The sequence below is a fragment of the Ornithodoros turicata genome, chromosome 3 (genome assembly GCF_037126465.1).
Source record: "Ornithodoros turicata isolate Travis chromosome 3, ASM3712646v1, whole genome shotgun sequence".
NCBI classification, from domain to species: domain Eukaryota; kingdom Metazoa; phylum Arthropoda; class Arachnida; order Ixodida; family Argasidae; genus Ornithodoros; species Ornithodoros turicata.
In genome coordinates this window covers 37,989,471-38,017,456 of record NC_088203.1, presented here as the reverse complement: position 1 = coordinate 38,017,456, position 27,986 = coordinate 37,989,471, and the positions used below count along the sequence as shown (strand labels likewise).

General features: G+C 45.3%; 1 long non-coding RNA gene and 1 pseudogene across 1 annotated transcript; both read left to right on the top strand.

Moving 5' to 3' along the window:
- LOC135389332 (uncharacterized) overlaps positions 1–13,455 on the top strand; it is a 46,377-nt pseudogene extending 32,922 nt beyond the window's left edge.
- A 1,396-nt stretch (positions 13,456–14,851) lies between these two features.
- On the top strand, positions 14,852–16,721 carry LOC135386880 (uncharacterized). Its single transcript, XR_010420685.1, has 4 exons — positions 14,852–15,269; positions 15,343–15,451; positions 15,542–15,677; positions 16,269–16,721. It is a non-coding gene; the product is annotated as an uncharacterized LOC135386880 (long non-coding RNA).
- Positions 16,722–27,986: the final 11,265 nt, after the last annotated feature.

The window sequence follows — 27,986 nt, the reverse complement described above, 5'->3', positions numbered from 1 at the left end:
TTCGTGACATCTGTATTCCTCCATGGCTCAATGCGGCCCGCGGATTGGTATGAGTTGGACACCCCCGATATAGAGGCGAATAATGTTTCCCACCATCGTAATTATAGTATTTATACCGGTGTCTGTACACTGCTAACTTTCCGATGAACGAAGAACAACGAACACAATCAAGGATGCGGACAGGCAATAGTATAGCATCCCATCCCTATAGGCGAATGTTGAAGAGGGGACTGATTTTCGTGACATCTGTATTCCTCCATGGCTCAATGCGGCCCGCGGATTTGTATGAGTTGGACACCCCCGATATAGAGGCGAATAATGTTTCCCACCATCGTAATTATAGTATTTATACCGGTGTCTGTACACGGCTAACTTTCCGATGAACGAAGAACAACGAACACAATCAAGGATGCGGACAGGCAATAGTATAGCATCCCATCCCTATAGGGGAATGTTGAAGAGGGGACTGATTTTCGTGACATCTGTATTCCTCCATGGCTCAATGCGGCCCGCGGATTGGTATGAGTTGGACACCCCCGATATAGAGGCGAATAATGTTTCCCACCATCGTAATTATAGTATTTATACCGGTGTCTGTACACGGCTAACTTTCCGATGAACGAAGAACAACGAACACAATCAAGGATGCGGACAGGCAATAGTATAGCATCCCATCCCTATAGGCGAATGTTGAAGAGGGGACTGATTTTCGTGACATCCGTATTCCTCCATGGCTCAATGCGGCCCGCGGATTGGTATGAGTTGGACACCCCCGATATAGAGGCGAATAATGTTTCCCACCATCGTAATTATAGTATTTATACCGGTGTCTGTACACGGCTAACTTTCGGATGAACGAAGAACAACGAACACAATCAAGAACGCGGACAGGCAATAGTATAGCATCCCATCCCTATAGGCGAATGTTGAAGAGGGGACTGATTTTCGTGACATCTGTATTCCTCCATGGCTCAATGCGGCCCGCGGATTGGTATGAGTTGGACACCCCCGATATAGAGGCGAATAATGTTTCCCACCATCGTAATTATAGTATTTATACCGGTGTCTGTACACGGCTAACTTTCCGATGAACGAAGAACAACGAACACAATCAAGGATGCGGACAGGCAATAGTATAGCATCCCATCCCTATAGGGGAATGTTGAAGAGGGGACTGATTTTCGTGACATCTGTATTCCTCCATGGCTCAATGCGGCCCGCGGATTGGTATGAGTTGGACACCCCCGATATAGAGGCGAATAATGTTTCCCACCATCGTAATTATAGTATTTATACCGGTGTCTGTACACGGCTAACTTTCCGATGAACGAAGAACAACGAACACAATCAAGGATGCGGACAGGCAATAGTATAGCATCCCATCCTTATAGGCGAATGTTGAAGAGGGGACTGATTTTCGTGACATCCGTATTCCTCCATGGCTCAATGCGGCCCGCGGATTGGTATGAGTTGGACACCCCCGATATAGAGGCGAATAATGTTTCCCACCATCGTAATTATAGTATTTATACCGGTGTCTGTACACGGCTAACTTTCGGATGAACGAAGAACAACGAACACAATCAAGAACGCGGACAGGCAATAGTATAGCATCCCATCCCTATAGGCGAATGTTGAAGAGGGGACTGATTTTCGTGACATCCGTATTCCTCCATGGCTCAATGCGGCCCGCGGATTGGTATGAGTTGGACACCCCCGATATAGAGGCGAATAATGTTTCCCACCATCGTAATTATAGTATTTATACCGGTGTCTGTACACGGCTAACTTTCCGATGAACGAAGAACAACGAACACAATCAAGGATGCGGACAGGCAATAGTATAGTATCCCATCCTTATAGGCGAATGTTGAAGAGGGGACTGATTTTCGTGACATCCGTATTCCTCCATGGCTCAATGCGGCCCGCGGATTGGTATGAGTTGGACACCCCCGATATAGAGGCGAATAATGTTTCCCACCATCGTAATTATAGTATTTATACCGGTGTCTGTACACGGCTAACTTTCGGATGAACGAAGAACAACGAACACAATCAAGAACGCGGACAGGCAATAGTATAGCATCCCATCCCTATAGGCGAATGTTGAAGACGGGACTGATTTTCGTGACATCTGTATTCCTCCATGGCTCAATGCGGCCCGCGGATTGGTATGAGTTGGACACCCCCGATATAGAGGCGAATAATGTTTCCCACCATCGTAATTATAGTATTTATACCGGTGTCTGTACACGGCTAACTTTCCGATGAACGAAGAACAACGAACACAATCAAGGATGCGGACAGGCAATAGTATAGTATCCCATCCTTATAGGCGAATGTTGAAGAGGGGACTGATTTTCGTGACATCCGTATTCCTCCATGGCTCAATGCGGCCCGCGGATTGGTATGAGTTGGACACCCCCGATATAGAGGCGAATAATGTTTCCCACCATCGTAATTATAGTATTTATACCGGTGTCTGTACACGGCTAACTTTCCGATGAACGAAGAACAACGAACACAATCAAGGATGCGGACAGGCAATAGTATAGTATCCCATCCTTATAGGCGAATGTTGAAGAGGGGACTGATTTTCGTGACATCCGTATTCCTCCATGGCTCAATGCGGCCCGCGGATTGGTATGAGTTGGACACCCCCGATATAGAGGCGAATAATGTTTCCCACCATCGTAATTATAGTATTTATACCGGTGTCTGTACACGGCTAACTTTCGGATGAACGAAGAACAACGAACACAATCAAGAACGCGGACAGGCAATAGTATAGCATCCCATCCCTATAGGCGAATGTTGAAGACGGGACTGATTTTCGTGACATCTGTATTCCTCCATGGCTCAATGCGGCCCGCGGATTGGTATGAGTTGGACACCCCCGATATAGAGGCGAATAATGTTTCCCACCATCGTAATTATAGTATTTATACCGGTGTCTGTACACGGCTAACTTTCCGATGAACGAAGAACAATGAACACAATCAAGGATGCGGACAGGCAATAGTATAGTATCCCATCCTTATAGGCGAATGTTGAAGAGGGGACTGATTTTCGTGACATCCGTATTCCTCCATGGCTCAATGCGGCCCGCGGATTGGTATGAGTTGGACACCCCCGATATAGAGGCGAATAATGTTTCCCACCATCGTAATTATAGTATTTATACCGGTGTCTGTACACGGCTAACTTTCCGATGAACGAAGAACAACGAACACAATCAAGGATGCGGACAGGCAATAGTATAGTATCCCATCCTTATAGGCGAATGTTGAAGAGGGGACTGATTTTCGTGACATCCGTATTCCTCCATGGCTCAATGCGGCCCGCGGATTGGTATGAGTTGGACACCCCCGATATAGAGGCGAATAATGTTTCCCACCATCGTAATTATAGTATTTATACCGGTGTCTGTACACGGCTAACTTTCCGATGAACGAAGAACAACGAACACAATCAAGGATGCGGACAGGCAATAGTATAGTATCCCATCCTTATAGGCGAATGTTGAAGAGGGGACTGATTTTCGTGACATCTGTATTCCTCCATGGCTCAATGCGGGCCGCGGATTGGTATGAGTTGTACGCCCCCGATATAGAGGCGAATAATGTTTCCCACCATCGTAATTATAGTATTTATACCGGTGTCTGTACACGGCTAACTTTCCGATGAACGAAGAACAACGAACACAATCAAGGATGCGGACAGGCAATAGTATAGTATCCCATCCTTATAGGCGAATGTTGAAGAGGGGACTGATTTTCGTGACATCCGTATTCCTCCATGGCTCAATGCGGCCCGCGGATTGGTATGAGTTGGACACCCCCGATATAGAGGCGAATAATGTTTCCCACCATCGTAATTATAGTATTTATACCGGTGTCTGTACACGGCTAACTTTCCGATGACCGAAGAACAACGAACACAATCAAGGATGCGGACAGGCAATAGTATAGTATCCCATCCTTATAGGCGAATGTTGAAGAGGGGACTGATTTTCGTGACATCTGTATTCCTCCATGGCTCAATGCGGGCCGCGGATTGGTATGAGTTGGACGCCCCCGATATAGAGGCGAATAATGTTTCCCACCATCGTAATTATAGTATTTATACCGGTGTCTGTACACGGCTAACTTTCCGATGAACGAAGAACAACGAACACAATCAAGGATGCGGACAGGCAATAGTATAGTATCCCATCCTTATAGGCGAATGTTGAAGAGGGGACTGGTTTTCGTGGCATTAGCTTAGCCTTTGTTCGGGGTATCTGATTATGCAGTTGGGTGGCTCCCCTATGAAGAAGAGTCAGGCCCCTGTCCCTTGTCTGTCGCGCAAGTAAGGAATATGGTGTCTTATTAGTGTCCTTTCACACCCATTATCGGTAGGAGATGGCTTCGTTTAGTCTCTCTAGTTGAAAAGAAGCTTCCATTCGAGCAGTTTCTTGCGTGAATGAGAAGGTAAGTCTCTTCTGAATGTTCTACTTTTGGACTTCTCCACAGTACAACGCCGACTACACAGCACCTCACAGTTGGGTGCTACCTTTGCGCTTCACAAAGGCATCTTCCTCAAGTGCACGGAATAGCTCACAGCTGCGCATGCGTAGTGCGTTGCGCAGTGCTATATGTAAATATAACCTGGAAATGGCACCTACGAGGATTGCTCAATTAGGCTGTCTTCCAGGACTGACCATGCAAAATACTCGTATTTTAGCTGAACAATTACGTATCACTCCGGAATTTCACTAAAACCAGAGAGTCGCAGAAAATCAGCCTTGTGCGGAGTGCTACGACCGTGGAGGGCCTGTCCGATCTGCTCCCGTGACGCAGGAAGCATAGTGTGACGCCGGAGAAGCTAATACACGTATGCCCAATTCCGCTTGTGAACTAGCGGGCCCATATGTGCATACTGTGCACACTGTGCGCATGCTTTGTAGTTACGCTGTGCGTACTGTGATCAAGTAGGAGAACTACCCTTTACACCGAAGGAAACTCTATTTCACTTGCCGGAAAAGAACACTCGCAAGACGAGATTGCTTCTTGTACATGCCATGCATCTATATGAATAATCCTGAAACGCTACAGTGACGACGTGCAAACGAGAATATCTTGATATTAACATTGCCTTGAGTTTGAGGGGAAAACACAGGACGAACGCAGGACGAGATGAACAGGATAGACTCACGAACCAGCAATGAAGCTTTAATACACAAACAGCAAGTGAGACAGGATAAAAAGAAAGAAAGGCGTCTCTGCGTAGGTGAAGATGAGGTGCGTAGTTTATCCTGTTTCTGTAGAAATTAACTGTCCGTTCTGGCAGGAACGTTCTCACGGTTTGTAACCAGCGTGTCCTTCAGCTACGCTTTTATATTGCAGGCAGCTGAGTAGACCCCTTTGCTTGTCACTATTAGAACAGGCCTGCCTAGCCGAGGCGCCTGTGGCGCCATCTCGTTGCTCACCCAAGAAATGCGTACGGCGCAAGCGCAGCAGGACTCTAATGCGCTAAGTTTGTAGGACATCGTGCATAAACTGTCACCTTCACAACTAAACGTGTGTTGCAACTCTCTATGCAGTTTTAAAAAGCATACCACTATGTGCAACTTTACATTTAAAGCCAGCAGAAACAGCGGGCACGCTGGTACCGTCAACGCGCGTCTCCATCCCGGCTGTCAGATGGTCAGGCGTGTAACTAGACTGCATCGATGCGCACTAGGCGGTAGCCGACTGAATAGCGGACTTGGCGAGATTTGGAACGAAACTTAACATAGCGGCACTTCCGGTTAGACCGCTAGGCAGTCGACTAACCGGGGTATTGAACGCAGCCCTGGTTGTCTGTACTAAACGTCTCACCTTTGGGACTACCTCCATAGGTGGCTCTCCTGCTTGATGACAATACACACGCCTTTGTTTACTCTTTCAATAAACATTTCACATGCGTCTCGCTACAGGAAGCCGGCCCCTGTGGCCGGCCTTCCATTTGATGCAACGAATAACGCAGTCACAGTAATCGATACTTTTTCGGTATCGGAGTGCGTAACGCGATACTTCCTTAAGTCGGTATCGGAAAAATATTTTCGCTACAAATTTACGGTAACGCGCTTACTGTATCGTTACCGATACCGATACTTTTTAGTTCCCCCCCTTTCTTCACAGGCCATATTTCTCACTCTTATTCATTGCAGTGACCTGCCCAGCCCTCGCCAAGAAGCTTGTGGTCACGCCTACGTACTCCGTAACCGGCAGTGGCGTAGCCGCGGGGGGAGGGGGGGGGGGGCTATGGGGGCTCGAGCCCTACCCGCCACAGACCGACCCACACAAATCGTGCAAATCCGAGGAGAACATCATAAAAAAAGGGGGGATTGGTGTGACGATCGCGAAAGTTCTTGCGGTTCATGGCGTCTATCTAACCAGCACTCTTGAATGGTGTTCAAAGTATGAGCTTTTCAAGATAGTTCCAACCCCGTGACACCACCTCATTGGTCATGACAGCCTATACATGTAACTGTAAACGTCCAATTCAACCATTTTCGTTCGTTCTTTTTTTTTTGTCATCCGCGGTTTGCAGTGCGCACGAGTGTGCGTGTGTGTTGTCGCACACAGGATCGGGGGGGGGGCGAGTTTTCGTAGCAAGCCCCCCCTACCTTGGAGGTCTGGCTACGCTACTGGTAACCGGAATTATGGAATTATACCCAACACGTGTTCCACGTTTTTCTTTGAAACTGAAGGAAATAACCACGCTGCGTTCAATAAAAGAGTTGAGGTCAGCGAACAGAGGTCAAGACTTTGACAGTGCGCTCTGGATCCCACTGCTACGCTGCCGTGCCGCACTGAGTCACGCTCATATATGCGGTGGCATTCTTAACTTCGGATAGGATTCCTTGGTCATTGGACTCCATGGTATTTATTAGGCCTGACACTAACGTAATTATCTCAATGGCCTGTGTTAGCTGCCAGAGAGACCACGGCTTGCAAGGATGGCAGAATACGATTTCAAGAACCAGCTATTGTTTCAAGCATAACGTTTCCGAGCTACATATGTAATATGCTGTCTTTTCACTGCAAAACTGTTTACGGAAGCGATATTTCTATGCTCCGTCATCTCCGTATTCCAAACAAAAGTATCGCCCAAAGTATCGCGTTACTCTTTCTTTTTTTTTTTGAGTAACGGTAGCGGTACTCTGTTACTTTAAAAAACAGGTATCGATATCGGTATTTCGATACTTTTTACTCAATCAACGAGTATCGGTATCGCGATACCATATTTCGGTAACTGGTACCACACTACTTTTTAGTCATGGCTCCTCGGTCAGGAGTTGGCATTATAATTTTTCCATCTTGTCGCGGCGTAGTAAAGTGGTTTGAGCGCGATTGGGATGGACGCGTTATTTCGATTGAGTTGGACCTATCGGGCGCAGTTCTCAGAATTGTCAACTTGTACGCTCCGGTCGGCGGCGGTGACGTACGGAATTTTTCGCGTAAGTACCCACTGTTAAAAATATATCTCCCAGAATATACGCTTAAAAATAAACGCACAAAAATAATCGCCGAATTATCCCCGTTTAAATATAAACGCTAAGGAATCCACGGTTAAGAATATATCGTTAAAAATAAATCGTTTCAGAATCCCCCCAAATCCACCCTATGGTTGCTAGAGTCATGTGGTATGGCCCAAATCAAGGTGAACTGCAAGCAAGGGGCTTAACCTAACCTCACATGACCAAACTAGCCTAAGCTATCCCAAACTAACCGAAACCAAACTAAACTAACCTAACATAACATGATATAACCCGGCGTAAATTGCAATCAGTCCGCCTCCGTGCTAGATGGTGAGGGGATTTTGAAACAGTTCATTTTTAGTGGTGGATTATTAAAAGGTGATCTCCAAGCGGGGATAGTAAGCGGTTTGTTTTTGGGAGATATTCTTAACCGTGTATTTTTTAAGCGGATTATTCTTGAATATTTGATTCTTAAACGTTTATTCTTAATGGTGGATATCGGGGACCCCCCAACAAGGGTAGTGACACACGCAGTTTGTTGCCTCGGCTTTATTGCTGAGTGTGCTACGCCACTTGAAATATCCCCATCGAAAAATCCGTTAGGGCTCAATCAGGAATCCTAATGGTCCGTTAGAATATTTTGATGGACCATCAAAACAGCTTGCCGGCACATTAACAACTCCTAGTGGTTCAACAGGACTGTTAGCGTTCAATGCTCTTTCACAGCCCGTCAGGTAGGCCGAATGGCCCCACAAAAAGGCCTGATGGTACTACAGAGCCTCTGGCTGCCCAACAAAGGGTATCCAACTGCCCATAATGTAAGCTTAGTGGCCCCTCAGGAAAACCCAATGGTCCGTCAACGAGACTTTGCGGTCAAACAGGCGATGCCTCATAGTAGATCCGGGGACCCTAATGGGACAATAGAGATATGACATGGCATAGCGTATAATCGCTAACACACTCCATTCAAGACCCCGTAAAGAAGAGAACTAAAACAGATAACTACTGTCCTGTCCTAGTCTTGTCCTTTTCCGTTTCCTTCTAACGAATGTTCTAGCTGTTACAAGAAATGAGCAACGCTGTAGCCGCCGACATGCTTACAGTATTCAATATGGAAGCTGGCATTGTCCTAACAGGCCCATAGACCTCCGGCCGTCAAGCTACTATTGTATTATGCCGTCTGATTCATTGCTACTCGAAATATTTTACCATTGCTTCAAGAGTAAGTTAAATATGGTTCATGATATGTGAACCTCATAAAACTTCCCTAAAACTGATCAGCGATCAGAGACTCAAGATGCGAACGCCCCAGAGTGCAAAGACGATTGAGCATCGCGCGACGCTCGCAGCCTAACGTGCCGTGCGGCAGTACCATAGGCATCCATAAAACGATTGGGAGCATCATATGTGGACGTCCCTTTCCGTATATCTTGCAGATGTCGCGTGTCGGCAGTTTCAAAAATTTTCCTAGTCGACGGACTTCTCTGATGGAATGGAGTGTTCCGAGAGTAAAAGAAAGAACGAAAAAGATAAAAGAGAACGCGCGATTGCACCGCGAACGTTCGATTCGCGATGGACTTACATAATGTCTCAACCAAACGCATTAAGAAACACAGACATTGTGTTAGCCTTGAGTTACCTCAAGCCATTCCTCACTTCAATGTTGCTTGTGTTAGTAAATGAATTAAATTTAGACACCTCACCCATTCTATTTAACCGCAGCAGCAAACAAGACTGTTGGATTCGCCAGATCACGGAAGACAAGCTCTAATTATAGTATTTGTACTATCTGCATCCACTTGCACTTTGATGCCAAAGCATTAAAGGAAAGCACTATAGCAGAAGCACTATAGCGAGAGTAGAACACATAAAGTGGGTATTGGAAGCACTATATTGTGACATGAGGCTAGTGAGCGCCATTGTCAGATACTCTTTGGATATAGGTATAAGACATATAGAGGGTAGCTTGATAATGTAAAGCCGAGAACGGCAAACCCTGTCAGTGACTACATGACGACTGTAGAAAAAAAGGAATGTGTTTAACATGACGACGTCACCTATGGCAGAGCTACTCAGGAAAGAGAAAGTGTACCAGGTTCGTCTTGAGATGCCTGGAGGCCCGCCAAATTGGCAAAACATTGCATTGTATTTCCTAGATGGAATACGGAGTGCCTTTGCTTGGCCACTAGCTCATGGTATGCTACCGAGGCTTGGTTACCATCTGAGTGCAAAACACCTAGCTGGGGTGTGCTGCCTATGCGGAGGTAGAGAAAGCATCGAGCACTATTTCTTTGAATTCCGTTATATATTACCTTTCCTTAATGAAGAAAGACGGCTCTTCCCAGGCCAAGCCATTACGTATTCGACAGTACGGTTCCTAAACTGCTCGTTGAAAAATAGACGCAGAAGGAGACAGTTCATTCTTCTTGTGGTTGAGCTAACTTACCGGCGATGGCGCATGTGGTGCGATGTTGCCCATGGGAAAACGCCACCCCATACTTCAACTATCCTTGTGAGAATTGTGGAGAAGCGAAGTAGGCTGGTCTCTTAAAAGACAACTCTACAGACAAAAGAGAGTGGAGTTCACCAGACAGTGGATGTCGCCCGCCGTCATCTTTCAGCTGACTGAGGGAGGCATTGAGGTAAGTCTGCGTTTTTTCTGCGTCTTTCATTCTTATTGCTTTTATCCTATACCTTATACCATTGTTCTTGTTTCCCACATCGTCACATTTCATTTACATCGTTCGTCACATATCAACCGAACATTCATTCACTCTATCATCATCATGTTAGCCTAGGAGGCAGTAACTGTTGAAAACATACTCCCTGAAACCTATTAGGTAGAGGCGCGTTGATGAGTGCGCGAGTGAGAAACTTCAGAGTGGCCACTGGTGTAGCTGGAATGCTAGTAAGCCAGGACAGAAAGATCAGAGGTCTAGGTGGAACTATAAGTACAAGAGCGATCCAGGTGTGCATGAAGGGTCAATGGCGAGACGTAAAGTCCCTGAGCCAGTAAGTGTAGGATTTTTTATTGTGTGCGATATGCCTCTGGAGGAGCGAAAGCCCCGCAAGCAATATGTACTGGTATTAGGCCTCTGTCGCGGCAGAAATGCGCATAAGCTGACGATCTGTGCGTCTATGTGTATGATATTTTTTTTCTTTTACATCTCCTTTGGATTGCTAGCTACCCAGCACACTAATGCCGGCATCTGATGAGACCTTGCTCTTATGATTGTGCGTGTGAATGTGACACTTTACCTTTACTCAACGCAGGGAGAAGAGCCTCCGGGCCCCGCCCATGATGAGCGTGAGCGAGCGATGCCCTTCTGACTCGCTTTGCTCTTTTACTCTGATATGGCGACATCAAAGGAAATGGACACTGCCTTCCAGTGTCCATTGTGACTGCATCTGAAGTTCTGGAGAGCTTTTTGTTTATTTCGTTTGTGTTTAGTTCGCCTAACGCTGTGCACATTCCATATCTTGAAACGTTTTGGAAGCAAAAGAAAGAACTGCATCAAGAGAGATTAAATTGTGTCATGACAGGAATCGGAAAAAAGAGAGAAAAAGCGAATGTTTATTTTTTAGAATTTTTTTCTTTGGTGGAGCTCCCATCAAGCCGTTAGGCCCTTAGGTCTTAGTGGTTCTATCAAATCACTAACTCGTTAGTCCTATTGGAGATGTCCGAAATTACGATAGGTCTAATGGTTCGATTAGGACTGGCTCGAATGGATTTTTCGATCGGGATTACATGTTACATAAATATGTGAATGCAAGGAATGTACAGATATGTGCAAAAGTGTATCTATGGGATGTATATGGCATTGGTTGTGTGCAGGGAGTTCACCTAAAGTGTGACAAAATGACATGAACAAATCTACTTGTCCAAAAATTATAGGATGAACGACATATATCTTTGCGAAGCTTTTCCCTTATGGATGTTTCGAGGTATGAACACTTTGAATGACAGGAATAATAATAATAATAATAATAATAATAATAACAACAACAATAATTTGTAGCTTTACGTCGCGAGACATATGCGATCATGAGCGACACCACAGTGCCAAGAATAGTATAGGAAAAAGTATGGGCGCTCCCAAGATTTTTTCCGGGGGGCGAGTGTCCAACCCCCCACAACCTTTTTTTCTGGAGGCGGATGTTGCGGACTGTGCGGGTGTTAGAGATTCCTGTAATAACATCGGAGAATACTCATAACGACCCATGACTAAAGAACGCACTTTTTCACAAGCGACCTGGGCGCTCGGGGTGGGGTGGGGGCACGGCAGCCCTTGCCCCCTCTGGGTACGCCCATAGCCTACGTAAATCATTTGCCTTAAGGGGCACAGATTACTAGTGCCCTTTCGGATTCTGACATAAAACAATGCTTTGACTAGGCTAACTAGGCTCAGAGTTGAATAAAGAAAATTAATTTGTAGCCACTGAAAGCTGTCCAGAACATTTGTATGTGCCGGAAAATGTTCCACGAACTTAAATGCTGACTCCATGAGCCTTGGACACGCTTTCTCAATAGTACTGACATATTAAGTGGAAAAGACTGCATATGTACACATGCTAAATACACATGGTGATGCTTGTATTTCAGCGGACAGTGGCTATCCTCTGGAACCTTGGATTTTGACCCCAATCCTGGGTGACGAACCAGAACTGGAAACAGAATGGATCGACCTCTACAACAGAGCGCGTGCAACAGTAAGAAGCGTAATTGAAAGGTGTTTTGATGGATTGAAATCAAGATTTCGGTGGCTTCTGCGCCTCCTAGCTCTCCAGTACAACCCAACGGCAGCAGCGAATATTATATATGCGTGTGCCGTGCTACACGACACCTGCAAACTGTACGGCCTCCCAGGTCCTGACGCATTATCGTTAACAACAGAGAAAGACTTCTCAGGACTGTACAGGCATCCCGAAGTGGCCAGAACAGATCGTAAAGCAAATAGTGCGATAATAAGGCAATCGATTCTTCAGTATTGGGTGCGACAGTATCTCCAATAACTGTCCAGATAAAAATGCCACTTTCATTAAAAAAGAGAAACAGACCATTTTTACCAAGTATGGGCAATCTGCCTTGGGGTCATTGGTACTTTCAATATTCTCTGAAATACGTCACCGCAAAAGTAATACTAATAATATTTCGAGGTATCCTATTTCTGGTGACATGACCTTCTCAACGCAAACCTACCTAGATTACCAACACATGACTTACATGACCTCGATCCTAAGTGTGATGCCAATTTTTACCTTGTTACTGTGGCTTGTGTATTGCAGTACTTGAGGGGGAAAATACCAAGATGTCATTGTAAAATGTTAATCAAGTACGGGGAAATGTGTGCAACTAGAGATGTACTTAAAGTAATGCACACATACGAGAACTTTTTGTGCATTGGGAATAGCACTTGATTTATTCAGTGTTAGTACTGTCTGTCTGGCTCAGTCAAAAAGTAACATAAAAATCACAGCGCGCGACTTTGCTTCGCAAACGCTGTTTTCCACGGCGAGACGATACAGTGAGAGGCGGAAAGGTGGCATGACGGGAAGTGTGACGTCATCAGGCCACATCAAAGATGGCTGCCCCATTGCACGTGTGCGCCAGCATCGTTCACTCGTTCGTTTTTTAACGAGTGAAGGTGAAAATGGAAGGAACATTCATCGGAGGACGGTGACCCAGTATGGGGATACTTGTTTGTCGCTGCAGCAAGTGTACGAGTGGCGCAGGAAGTTTAACTGCCGTGACATCTGTGGCTGATGCACCCCGCTCCGGGCGGCCAACCGTTGCCTCTACGCATGACATTATCGTTGCAGTGGAAGCTGTCATACGTGACAACCGCAATGTAACAATCGACGAAGTGGCTGGAAACTTGAACATCAGTCATGGCTCGGCGTACCACATTGTTCCCGACGTTCTACAGCACCACAAGGTACCAGCTTGATGGGTACCAAAGCACTTGACTCCGGAACTCACGGAACGTCGCATGGACGCCTGTCAGAGGTTGTTACAGCGGTATCAAGCTGAGAGCGACGACTTCTTGCAACGTATTGTCACTGGCGACGAATGTTGGGTGCACTATTTCCAGTCGGAATCCAAGAGGCCAAGCAAGGAGTGGCAGCATTCCCTTTAACCGAAACCAAAGAGGTTCCATTCGCTGCCATTGGCCAGCAAGGTAATGCTGGCCGTTTTCTGGGATGCAAAAGGCCCAATCGTTGAGCACTACATGCCCAAGGGAGTCACTGTCAACAGCCAGTCATATAGTGAGCTTCTCCGGAAACCGTTGAAGCCCGCGATAAAATCTAAACACCGTGGCGTGCTGCTACAGCACGACAATGCGCGGCCGCACACTGCTCGTGCGACCGTGGAAAAAAATGAAGGACCTTCGTCTGGAGCGTCTTCCCCATCCCCCGTATTCGCTGGACCTTGCGCCCAGCGACCATCACCTATTTGGCCTACTCAAGGAAGCGCTAGGTGGGAAAAAGCTTGCCAGTGACGACGAAGTAAAGCAGGCAGTACACGAGTGGCTACAAAGTCAACCGCAATAATTTTTTTGTTCTTCCATTGGGAGCGTTGTTGGCGTTCGCAGGTGAGCGCTGCTCGTCACCGTTGCCAGAGCAACGGAGCGTCCGCGTGACCCTCGTCGTCATGTGCAGCTAAAGCGGCGTTGCTGGCCTCTTTCACACCGTCGCTGAACTCCTCGGTTACCGTCATCGTGGTGAGAGTGACAGACGACGGAAGTCTTAGCGTCATTCTTCGTCAGTAAGAGTCGCGAGAGCTCAAAGATGGCGGAGCTCTATGCATATTTCGCAGATGTGGGCATCGGTGAAGATGATGTGGTTCGCGTGTTTCGTCCACATACTGACGCATTCACAGCCCTGTCAGATGATCAGTTCGTTGCACACTTCCGGCTCTCAAAAGATGCAACTCGAGAAGTCTGCAACACAGTTTCGGGAGACTTGAAACGACGTACGTACTACCTTTCTGTATTACGCAGTGGTATTAGAAGTTGTAGTCGTTGTATCATTTAACCATCAATCAATAGGTAATGCAGTATGAATAATGTAGCGAAATGTGATTGCATATACGCGTACAATGAGTTGTCTCGCGGGGTAAAGGCACGAATGATTACATGTGTTGTAGCGAATTATAGATGGCCGTGAGCGGAGATTGGCCACCTCTTCTTCTTCTACTCCATTCAATGACGAAATTATCTTCTTTGTCCATTCAGCGGGATTCTGTAATATTTTACTTTGTTTCCTCCTCTGGGCCGGACCTCGCATTAATTCGCATTATAGCTAGGGGGTAGAAGAAGAAGAGGAGAGAAGGACAGAACATCGTAGTCCTGGCCAATCTCCCTAGCGGATAAGCGCCATCCCGCTTGAGGAGCAACAACAACAACAACAACATCGGGGATAGGTTTCGTGCAACTTGCTGGGCTCTGAATGTAGTAAACCCGCGTTGACAGAAAATGTATTTCATTTACAGCGCAGCAGTGGCGTTCCACCACGCTTTCCGTGGAACAGAGGGTTCTGATGGCACTGCGATTCTATGGAACCGGCGCCTTTCTCGATAACGTCGCTCATGAGGAGTATTTCGCAACGACAAAGCGACCGGTTTCAGAGGCCATTCATGCGGTCAGCATGGCCATCATAAAAAACCTGGCTCCCAGCTGCTTGCGATTTCCTTCAACCCCTGAAGAAAAGATGGCTGTGAAGCGTGGCTTCTATAATATAAAAGGCCTGCCTGGTTGTCTTGGTATGTAACATATGTGCATGAACACCATGCAACCACATTGTATCGCTTATTCATAATGCTACCTTTCATGCAGGCGCAGTTGATGGGACGGCAGTCTCAATCATCGCACCAAGCACAGCAGATCCACGCTTCATTGATGGCAACTATTACTGCCATAAGGGGTATCATGCATTGAACTGGGGGTAGGTAAATATGGAATCAATTACACTGTGTACTTTCAAGAGGCATGTTTAAAGACGTACGAGCAGTGCTATAAAGACTTCTATGAACAGATCTGCGATGCAAGTCGACGGATACTCCACATTAATGCAAGATACCCAGGAAGCTGCCACGATGCTGCCATCTGGAGCTTGTGCAGGATACGCCAGAGGGCCTCGGTCCTTTTTGCAGAGGGAAAGTGGCTACTAGGTAATTTCAAGCTCCCACTGCAAGATGATGCACAGTAGAAGAATATACACTGTTTATTTGGCTGTGAAAGAATAACGAAATTGTGATACAAACAGTAAATGAATGTGGTGATAACTTGCAAACGTGGAATGAACACACTTAAAGATGCTTTAATAACAGAATAAACACGCTTCAACATACTTGAGCAACATCGAAGGAAGTAAGGATACCAGTAATGCACATTGGACCCTTTAGTACAAAATCTGGTTTTAAAGAGACGAATGTTTGTTACACCATCATGCAGCTTAAAGGGGGCTGGGACACTTTTAACACATGTGGTTTATTACATCATGAATGCATTGCATTGCATGTTAGAATACTAAGTGAATCTTTCAACGCAGGTTGACATCGGTGCAAAGAACTGTGTTTTACGATTATGTCAAATAACCTGGAATGACGTGTCGCAACCCCTTTAAGGAAGAAACTGTCATTAAAAAACACGAAACATGTTGAAAAGATCAGTACAATGAAAATAGTTTGGTTTCAAAAATTTGGTTAAAGGATGAGTATCACAGAAGGAAGTTAACATGTTGCTTTGTATATGGTTTACAGGGGACCTCGGCTACCCACTTGAGCCCTGGCTCATGACTCCTTTTCGGTCTCCTAGAACAGACAAAGAGGAAGCATTCAACAAGGCTCACAGCAGCACAGAGTTCGGATCGAACAGTGTTTTGGAGTGTTGAAGATGCGCTTCGGGTGCTAGCAGCGTTACCGCACTCTGCACTTTGCACCAGACAGGGCCTGTAACACCATTACTGCATGTGCCATTCTGCACAACATATGTCACTCGTACAATTTGCCTATGCCAACTGAGGAGCATGACGTGATGACTGTAGAAAATGACAGTGACCATGAGGAATCTGACGAGGACGATTTTGGAGCTGCCGATAATCCCAGCCGTGACACTTCAACATCTCAGGCAATGCGCATACGCAATAGAATTGTGGACATATACTTTTAAGTTTTAACACATACAAAAACATAAAAGGCGCCTCATCCAAACTATGTATCTGCCTTCTGACCTTCGTGACACATTCTTGGCAGGTCCCCGTTGCTTAGTTTGGTAGTCTCTATAAGAGTGAGTTTCAAGTATTAATACTAGAGACGCATAAATAGCTATGTATTTGCAATACCCACTTCAAGAATTCAGTTGAAAGCATTTTATTATGTACAGCCTCATACTGCAAGTTTAATTGTTTTCAAGATCACTCGCAAGGTTAGTATCCAGCATTGGAGGGCAGTAGTTCCTAGTACGCATTAAAAAGGCTTAGACATGCAAACTTCGGCCCGGTTTCACCAACGCAGGTTAACTTTGATCCGAGATCGAGGTTTGACAGAACTTGAAATAAGCGCTACATTCTTTTTTACAGACTTTAGCTTGTGACGTAGTTTAGTGAAGCTGAATTAAGTGTTAAATTCAACTTAAGTGACCGTTCATCTTTAGTAAGTTGCCTGAAAGCAAAGTTATTTACCTTGCCATTGATGTGTGTCCTCACAAGACTAAACGAGCTCAAGCATGTTGCGCCGTTAGATGATCTTAGCGCGACAACAAAGCTGAACTTACGTTATGCTTGCATGTCCCTGTTCCTCTCTCTGTTCAGCATGAGTGTAACCAACTCAGTCATGGGGCCGATCAGTGGTGCCAGGAGCTGTACAAAACAGGCCTGCTGTTAGTACATGACAGGTATAGGGAATGTGTATGAACCCAGTTATTAGGGAAGCGAAGGAATTATCTTCAACATTGTAGCGGTGTGGATGAAGTGTTTCGAGCTCAGTAATGCAAATAAAATATCAAGACCAGAACTATGCCAATTCATGACTACCTCACGGAGCTGTGCCACCTCTTGTCCCAACCGCTCTCGTACTTCAAGGATGCGGTTTGCCACAGGAGGTGGTACCCTCCTGCGCCTGCGGCGGCACACACTCTGTCTCTGTACGTCCCCCTCGGTTGCAATTGCTGGAGCTGTAGTTGGTATCTCAGGACACGCTTGAGTGTTCATGCCTGGGATGTAGGGTGCATCACTGGAGGTGCTAGGTTGAGGATCCACTTCCTGTAATCATTTTATGTGAATTTCTCTTAAAGGAGCTCTGAAAGCCATCTCAAAAATTTTCCGTTCCGAACGCGTTGTGGAAGCAGGTAACTTAACTTGATGATTAACACGAAAATTTTCTCTGTGCGCGATGTTTTTCGTAGAAAAAAAGACACTCGAACATCGCCGAGCGTGTTCCCACTCGACTCGCTCCTCCGGGTCAAACGAGGAGGAGAAAGAAAAAAACGTCATTGGTGACGTAATAAAAGTTGAAAGCGGCGACCGCGCTTCTATCCGGGTCAGTGCTGACTGGTTTTCTTTTCTTCCTTTCCGTTTTCTTTCACCCTGCTTTCTCTCTGTCAAGGGATGAATAAGGGAGGACCTCGATATTCATGGTCGTGAAACCCCCGTTCTCGAAATTCTTGTTCTGGAAACAAGGAAACGGGGAAATGCTGCTTCGTAAGATGTTATGCCGCGATTAAGAACGTAACATCACTATTTAACCACTCAAATTCAGGAATTTTCTATATGTGTTCAAGTCGCCTTAGCGAACGAAAGACACATTTAGAAGACATTTGGCTTAGCAGGAGGGCATGTTAGTTGTGTGCTTGCAATATTATGTGTGGGTTAGTCACAGTTTGCCGTTGGCAGTTTTCCGTGCGCAACATGTGCATTTCATAGTCAGCTAAAATTTACGCTAGTCACGTGTTGTTTCAGTGCACGCTGATATGTCGTCGGACGCAAACTTAACCGGCGTTGTCGGTCACTATATGGTGGATAAAACTGATGCACTATATGGTGACAAAACAAATGGCGCCGAGCGCGGATGAACTCAAACTTGCGTGTCTGCGTCGTCCACATTTGTAGTCTGCATCGGCCAATTCTCGTTTAGCTCGATGGTTGGTAAGTTGACCATAAATTGTGGTGCTCTTATGACACTGCTTGGCTATGTTGGTGTGTAACTCAGGCAATGAATGTTCAACTCCTGATGCCACGATGTGCCGGCGGCGGCATATTGCGATAGATTTCACTGGATTGCATCTGACAACGTATGGGCAAGAACGCTCCTCCAGCTGAATAAGGAATTAACTGAATGGCTAACAAAGTTGCTAGTCAAAGTGACGGGCGCTAGTGATCATAGCGAATTAGTGATATAGCGTATATTGATATAATGCCATAGCGGACGGAATTAGTGGTCATAGCCATGCAGCGATCATTTCGAGGCGTGAAGTGAAACAGCGCTTAGTGCCGCACTGTGTTTATACGTCTTGGCACCAACAACACAAAAGAAACAGTCACCACAATAACGAACAGCATACAAAACACAGACACGGACAGAATAGCGTTCAACTGGCACCTGAAGTTTATTTTCATAATCCACGTACTCCGGGAGGTCGCTTTAGGGAAAGCAAGGTCAAGCGGGAGAGGTTGACCGATTTTTGGTTGACTTCGCTCGGGGAGTTCAATGAGGAGGCCTCTACAATCTTACGGTCTAACCTTGAACAGTGTCTGTAGACCAGTCTTCGTTTACTGTATCTGATAAACCAGAGAAAAAGCAAAAGAAACGTCTTCCACCGTTGCAGCGGGGTTCCGAGTGAAAAATAGCAGACGACGTTCTTCGAAACCAATCAGGGGATCCACCTTTCTGACGTCAAAATGACGCAAGCGGCTCGACGGCTCGTTCCGGGTATTGCCACCGTTGCGCACGGTCGCGATTTTCAAAATCGAATTCTGGGATATTTATGCACCTGTTGATAGTATTACTTTGCATGGTGCATTTTAATATGCTTATTAACCACTTGGTTCAAAAAAATGCTGGTGATTAAAGTGCTTTCCTAGCTCCTTTAAATGCTAATATTTCACTGTGTATATACCACAGGTGCACGGTTCTCCTCTTCTGGTGCATCATCCATGTCATCTGGTGGTTGGGGGTTCGACTGTTCAAAACACAATGAACGTAATGTTAAAGCACAGTGCAGATGGAATCAACTGATGGGTCAAGCACCTCTATTGAGGTGTTTGGTGAGGTGACATGGCACGTAAAAATTCCACATATATGAAATCGGAGAGAGCTAAAAGAAGGGCCAGTTGGTCGTACATTAAGAAAATTAGTAGAAAACACAGATTCTGCAGTGCTGGGGGCTACCGAATTACAGCACAATTCACATACAGAGCACTGAATTGGCTGAGTCATTACATTAGTCATCTCTAAATAATTATGGACAAGTGGTGTACAACATGCAACGTCGAAAGGAAAAGTAATGACAGATCACCAAATGTATAGACACATGACAAAAAGAATAATAAGGTAGCTAGGAAAAAAATTTTAGTAATAATGTTTTTGTCGGGGGGTGAACATATCTTCAATGAAACAAGAATTCTACATAACAGATGTAAGCAATGAGTCTGCCTGTCTGTCGAACTTTCTGAGAGGAAAGGAAGGAATGATTCCTGCCACAAAAGGAGAAGAAAGCAAATACCGCGTATGAACGCATACCCTCTCAGGAAATAAGACCTCTTGATGCGAACACAGTGCATCACAGTGTTTTTATTGTCCTGTCGTGTGGCCAGCATGGGTGTACTACAGTAACTAGTAGTATGGTGATCTGAAGCAGAACACTTACCTCTGACGGCAGCAACACGCCATCTTCAGTGAGGTTAGCGCCACCGGCAACCCCTCCCACTGTGTCCCAGCCAACCAGGGCCATAGCACGAGAATCCAGACCCCGTAGAGAAGATGCAACGTCAACGACGCGTACTGTACTTTCCTCTCCACCACTTTCATGTCAGCGCATAAACGGCAACTTTATTCGACGAAAAGAAGAATAACATTCAATGAAAGTACCGGCATTTCTGTTATTGGAAAGATTTCTTATTTTTTGAAGCTGCAAAGAGGCATCTGGTACGGAGGGTACCGTCACAGCAGCGTCCCGGAAATGGAAAAAGAAGAGGACGCAAATGACGGTTCGTTAGAATCACGTTGCTGGCCAGTGGGAGGGTGTCGTCATTCCGCTAGCGGCGCGGTGACAGGTGACGAGCTGCGATACACGGCGACGCAGTGACTGTATGGCCAACAACGCGCCTCTGGTGAAGCGGTGGCGCATGTGCATTGAACGCGGGGGCTGGGGGACAGACTTGTACAAAATACTGCGCAAAAGTATTTAAAATACGATACTAAATACTCTACGGAAAAAGTATTTAAAATAGAGTACAAAATACTCAAAACTGAAAGTAATTTGAGTAGAGTACTAAATACTCTAAGAAGTATTTAAGATACTCTTTAAAGTACTTTAGTATTAGCAGTAAGTGAAACGCGTATTCTGAACGTGGCCTTACAAATGAAAGGAATAAACTTCATCAGCCATGCATATCTTTCATTTGCAACGTCTTGGTGTCAAGTAATGTTTGGTGAACCCAAGTAAACTTTGTTGATATGTTCTGACCCAAAACTTCGTAATCCCTCCTGTATGTCGGTTTGGGTCTTTCAACCTCTGGCACGTGTTTATTGCTTTGATGACCAAGGGAATAAATGCTGGGATTATCTTGTACCTAATCCCCTGGTGATTTACCTGGCAATATGAATAGGAACGGTTTTCTGACGAAGCTGGCTATTGAGAAGCAAGGCCAGGCTTGGGACCAGCCTATTGTACAAGGGGATAAATGACAGAATCGCGAATTCCCGAAAAAAAAGAAAAAGAAGAAAAAGGGGGTTAAGTTCCAGTGAGCTAAAAATCTCGGCACGGCGGGAAGCGTGCTGGATATGGATTGACGAGGAAGGAAAGTATTTTGAGTACTGAGTAGCAAATACCGAAAAAAGTATTTTAAATACATTAAAAATACTTGTCGTAAAAAAGTATTGAGTAGAGTACCAAAATACCGGAAAAAGTATTTAAAATACTGTATTTTGAGTACGTACTCAAGATACGTACAAGTCTGCTGGGGGACTACGTTCAAAAGTGATCACAAGCTTTTTATCTCTCTGCTACATTTTCTTCTAAATAAAAAAGAAGATTAAGATTACTTTTTGACTGAGCCTTAGTTGTGCTGTATATGACAATATTTGTCTATCAGAACAATTGTTTTAGAGGTATCAATTACAGTAAATGTCATTGTAACACAAGTTTGAAATACTTTCACAGTAACCAGTTATTGTTTGGAAAAGAGACTTTGAAGCTTTGACCTTTGCTGTGCGTATACACTCAAGAGACATATGGAGGGCTCACCTTTATTCTATATCCATGTTCTCATCTTGCTGAAGGAATGCAGAGGCAATTATAGAGAGACTGTTTGAGATATCTGTGAGAGCCTCTGCCATCTGCCGAATAGCGTTTACAGTCTTGCCTTGTTGCTGATGGATTCCTGCCACTTGTGCAATCAACTCATCACAGGTTCTCGGCGGCGGATGTCTCCCACTGTGTCGAACTGCAAGATGAATCAAACTTAATTAATAATCAAAACTTGCTACCTTCGCTACAAATGGTATCAGAGCAATATGTCGGAGCAGCTTCTCTTGATATGAGGGTTCATAGATGGGTTCACCAATTGTGCTATAGCTGCTGTTGTTTTTTCTACACAGGTTATGTGTTTCCAGGTCGTATTTCTTGTACGCATGCTATACGGCCACGTACATCTATGTATATGTGTATGCTGTGTATGTTATGTTCACAATACTGATGACATGACATAAACGTACTTTTACTGTGTGTTTTGTAACATCACCACTAGCAGAACACTTTACTGCAAATGCAGAAAAGTACATAGGTTTCAGTCTTATACCCAAGTCAAACCGTTCCCCTCGCTTTTTTCATCAGCATTAAACATATCCCCCTTCCCCCTTAGTCAAAGTGCTTTCGTGCAATTTATAGATCGCTCTGGAGCACGAGAAGTTTTAGTGTTCTCTTATATGTGTGAGAAAAAGAGAAAAAAAAACACGCGGTAAAGAGAGAAACATATGAATTACTACACATTATCCCGTGTTTCACCACCGTGTAAGTTTTCACTGCACGGAAGTATGCACGAGGAGCCCTCCCCCCACAAAGCATGCATACCTACCTCGAGGTAATCTCATCTGCACCACAGGGAGGGAGGCCCGCAGCTGGTGATGTGCAACACTAGCCCCTGGTGCAGTGTCATCATGTTGTACATCTTGGCTTCCTTTGAAAACTTTCCGATGGTTGCGTGTGTTGCATCGACAGCCTGTGACTCGATTGATGTATCACAGAGTACATTCAGTTTAAAGACGAGATTACGTTATATTTCGTATTCAGTTAGTAATAGAAAGCCACGTGCCACATCCAGTAAAATAGACCTTGTTTCCATCACTTTCCCCAACAAGAGGGTCGCCATGGATGACATGCACACCCAAAAGCGCAGCCACTCTGTTTTCAAGGGGCGTCAACTCTAGTGATGCTTGTTCATTTCCCCCTGTCTTGTGCCTTTCACGTCTATGTCCCGATGCCTTGTCTTTTACACTGCTCTTCCGGTCTGCCCACACCTAGTAATGTAACTCTCCATTGAAAGCATTCAGCAACTACAACGCGCCCATATCACAGGCGATAACCTACTTTCTTCCAATTGCCAATAGTTTTTTCAGGTGCGGCTGCATTCAAGGGGCCAGTTATTGTTTTCCAATGACAGTCTCTGTCACGTTGTGTGAATTTTGGTGTGAGTTTATTCTGATGAACTTCAGGGTTGTTTTCCATGTAGGTCACCAGAATGTCATATTATTCTTTGCTTGTTTTTCACACTCTTATCCGATTTTCCATTTCCGATGGTAGAGCTACATTCGGCAGACGACACACAAGGGAAGAGACTAATACTGCAGAGCAGACGAAATTTATTCCAGAAAGATAATTCAACACAGCTATTACATCATGCATTGAAACTCACAAAAGGGCAATCCTGCGGCTGTTGTGTTCATGATTGCATTGAAAGTCCAATCTTATGTTACACAAAATGTGAGCACAACGCAGACGAACACACACACAGTACACACACACACGAATGCACTATGTGGCTATCCATGTCAATACCTTGCTCACGGCAGATTTTAGATTACGGCATGCACAATTATGCATCTGTCAATATCACAGAGTCGTCCGTTTCTTCCTTGTGTTCTATTCTCCACAATACGCAGTCATTGGAAAGGGTGTTTGTGTGTGCGTGTTCACTTGTCAAAGTTTGCGAAGCACACGCAAGTTGCGCCGGTGATCAACCTTCGCCGAAGTAAATCCGGTTAACGATTAAAACGATGATTATCTTTGAAACGTAAGTGCTTGTACGAAGAGCCGCTAAATAACCTTATTTAGGGCCTCTGCTTCCGCTGTATTACACAAGATCATTCACAGCACACGCAACGTAGTCCGCGCTGCACACGTCAGCAGAAATGTAACTTCACGACACACTGAGAGACACCCAGTGCAAATGCCGGCACTAGGTGCTATTCATCCTTCTAAACACAGTATAACTGCTAAAAAATAACAAATATGACACTGGGTTCTTCTTGCTCTCTTACTTTTTGGCGGCCATGCCACAGAGACGACGAGGAAGTCTGATGCCTCCTCGAGGCACGCTTTTTGAATTTCCTTTCGTGCCTAGCTGCCGAAGTAGAATAAAATCAGTTTGACCCGGGCTCATGAGTCATGAGGTAGTCGTATCGTGCTCCTCATTTTTGGTGACCCGGAATCGAACGCACACCCTTCTTCATGGATCCTTCCGGCGACCCCAATCTTATTCCGCTTGTCGGACCTGCGGTCGCCGCACAAGACGCGGGCCACCCCCATTTATGCCACGTCGCCATTCGTCTGCCGCCATTTTGGCTTCGCAACCCCAGCATCCGGTTTTAGCAAGTCGAAGCCCAATTCCTCCTCGCCGGAATAACATCCCAACTCACTCGGTACCGGCACATCGTCGCCTTGCTTCCAGAAATTGCTATGGACGTCGACGACATCATATCCACTCCCCCGGCGACCAACCGATACGACGCCTTGAGAGCTGCTGTTCTCCAGCGCACCATGCTATCGGGACGGAAGCTGCTTCAACAGCTACTAACCTCAGAGGAACTTGACGACCGCCGCCCTCCCAGATACCTCGCTATATGCAAGCCCTCCTCACTGACCGAGCTGCCACCTTTGACGAAGCCCTGCTCCGAGATCTGTTTCTGCAAAGGCTTCCACCCACTGTGGAAATGGTTCTGGCCACAACTTCAGCCCTGCCTCTGGCTCAGCTTGCGCAGCATGCAGATAAGGTTATGGAAGTGGCTACCCCTACCATCGCCGCTGTTTGTGACAGATCCCGACCACTGTCAAGCGCTGCCCTACACCCATGTCCACCTGCTTCCACGGTGTCCTCTTCTCTGACAGTATATAGAGAACTGCCAAGCAATTGTGTTGTGGACGGCACATTTGGTTACATGAACCCAATTGTTTATTGCTCAAAATTATGACGACAGAGAAAGAAAAAAAGCAAAAACAGACGCTCACAAAAAACCTAAGTAGTCAGATTTCATTTGTCTCTCTGTGTTTACGGAAATTTTTCTCGGTATAACGTTAGTTTTCACATGCGTATATATATTCATTTCAACTGGAAGTCAATACAGAATCTTGTAATTAGAAATACAATTAGGGAAATCATAAGAAACTATTTTGACTTTCTATGGAGGAAACTCATTAGGAGCTGATTTTCTATTGCGTTTCTATAGAGTCAGTAAAGATACATTTGGCTCTCTATAGGTACTCATTTGGCATTTTTTGCATAGCTATGCCTTTGTAAGCTATGCCTCCAAAATAAAAGTGTTAAGTTTCATTTAGCCTGGACTTTTCACTTCACAGCACCACGTTGCATGCGCAATGGCACAACCCATATGGACCTACATGTCCACCAGGACCTATATGGTCCAATGGGGCTTACAGGTTCCTATCAGTCCTACATGTCCCATATGGTTTCATAACATCACAAGGTCCTATAGGAATTCGGACCAGGGATATTAAAGTGATCTCACCTACAACACCTACCAGAAAGGCTCCTCGCGACACAGGTAGGATTATCAGAACTCATGGCACTGTTGCAGAGCATAGAGTGGAAACCAACAACCAAAAATTGGAAAAGTCTAGCACTCGCAATTGAATAAGGTAAGTATTCAAATAATTTATTTTACTATAACACAAGCTTTCGAATTCAGTTCGTCCTTCCTTCCTTCCCTCATCAGGTACGATACAGACACACACGCTTGGTACAGATATTTATACTGATGTACGTTAGAGAAAGGGGACAAAGAAGGTGATGAGGAGGAAATACAAATTCTTGTTAGAAAGGATTAAGGGAGCGAAAAAATAATACAAAAGAAGGCACACAAGCTTTGCATACTTGAATTTTCTGTCACAATAATTCTATCTGCAACAATGACGTAAAAGGTACATGTCATAAAAGGTAAAAAGAAATACCTTGTAGTTACATATAGCAAACAATTGCACTATGCAATTGCCATGGTTGGATATGCTTATGGGCCATGTAGTCACAACGAGGATCTTGTAACAGAGGGTTAAAAAAGCTTGAGGTTGCAGCCAAGTCCCGTGCATGTGCTGAGCTAACCCCGTGGATGCAGCGGTCTTGTAACCACCTTTACAGGTGTAGTTCAAATTCTGAGGGAAATCCAGAGCTTCTGCTTAGCATGTGGAGAAGTATGAGCTTACATATACAAATGAGCTGTCATTCAGGAAACACTTCGATACTAACTTCGAGATAATGTGTCTAGGTTTGACCCGGCACGCTATCAACATCCATGACAGCCATGAGGGACCACGTTTCGATATAAAGAGCATAGGGAAGACACTTAGCTATAACCATATTATCTTTTCTTGGCAGAGGACGTAGATAATCTCCTGAGTGAAACACCGACAACTTGCAAATATGTGGGCTACAGTAAAATAGTAGCGGTCTGCAATAGCCCTGAGCCGTCACCAATGACTGCAACTGGACTGGCATAAGGGGAATCATGGGAAATTTAGAATGGGAAATTGAGAAAGGGTTACAAAGATGGATGTGCACAGAAAAGGTCTAAAATTTCTCTTCACATGCTTGTGGAGTCAATGATAGGGATGCCTCTGAAGAGAAGCCACTGTTGAAGACATTGGCGTGTCCCCACCTGAGGCCTTCTTATACTGATGAAGTCATGAACTCGTGATGTTTGACAGGCAAGGTGATAGCCTATTTTCTCTTAGGCCGGAGTCACACTTGTTATACACGTGCTCCAAACATGTATGACGACATGTCTTCAAATGTGTATGGTGTATGTATAATGCTCGGTCACACTGGTCATACAATTCTCGTTTGACAACATCGTTTAGTCCAAACGCTTGTATGATTATACATCGTCCCGAACATGTGTTGTTCAAATATCGGTCACAGTGATTATACAACTTAACAGGAAGAACAGTGAGAGTGGCTGAAATCCTGATCTATGGCACACGTCAGTGTCACAGTAACCAACCGAGGAGTTTATATACTTTCCATTCGCCGCCATCGCTGTTCAATATCTACGAAGACGACGAAGACTGGGCTGCACCTGCCGATTTTCGACTGTCTCCTGCAACTACGTGAGTATGAAGCATAATTCAGTGCACAATGTATCAATTCGTGACAACGCAACGTGAAACTATGGTGGCTCATCTTGTTTTGATCTAGCCTGTGTCTTTTGAAACGCAACAGGCAATCATGGCAGAAGTAAATACGGAAAGCACAGAGATTGCGCCTTGCGGCTCTTGTTCTCCTCTAAGTCGAACAAGGGGCCCTATTCCGAGCCAGCCACTGTCTAGCGCCAGCGACGGTGTCTATAGAGGAGTATCGGTAGAAGGCGATTACAAGCACCGCGAGCGATACTTGCCCGTTTTGGTATTCCCATGTGGCTTTTAACGATAGTACGCTTGGTTTGTTGACTGTCGCTAGAGGTTAAGACGTCTGGGAACGAGACGCCGCACTCTCAGCCAACAGCGCAGCAGGAGGAGGATCACGTGGAATGCCTTGTGTTGGAAGCAAACGACGATGACGACGCGTTGACCTCGGAGAAGTCTCGCGCTTCTCGCTCAACGCACGAATAATATGAAATTGTGTTGCAGTTCGTGATTGCTGACGACCTGCACACAATTAGATTCAGTGGGCAGAATTAGTCGCGATATTAAATTCTCAGCGAAGGAACTGTCAGGACAGTTGACAAGTGGAGAGATGTAAGCTTTAGGCAGACCTC